Consider the following 329-nt stretch of genomic DNA (forward strand, 5'->3'; position numbering starts at 1 on the left):
ACACAGATCAGCTATCAGAACATCTAAGCTTGATCAACCAGTAGCCGAACATTTCAATTTAGCTGGTCATTCAATTTCAAATTTCAGAGTGATTGCAATTGACCATAATGCCAATTGGAGCGACAAAGATAAAGAGAATCACTGGGAACTTTTACTTAAAACCACCACACCATTTGGACTCAATATTAGTAACGTTCTCCCAGTACACTAAATTAAACCTATTCCAAATTATTCTGGATAAATCATTCGGCTTATTCATTGATACCTCTAAAGTTTAGTTTTGGCCTTCCTGTTTACTTGTTTAGGCTGTTTATTCTAATCCCACCTAG

This window comes from Anneissia japonica, unplaced genomic scaffold (genome assembly GCF_011630105.1).
Source record: "Anneissia japonica isolate Jap-2015-1 unplaced genomic scaffold, ASM1163010v1 scaffold40304_len9062_cov99, whole genome shotgun sequence".
In the NCBI taxonomy this organism is placed as follows: Eukaryota; Metazoa; Echinodermata; class Crinoidea; order Comatulida; family Comatulidae; genus Anneissia; species Anneissia japonica.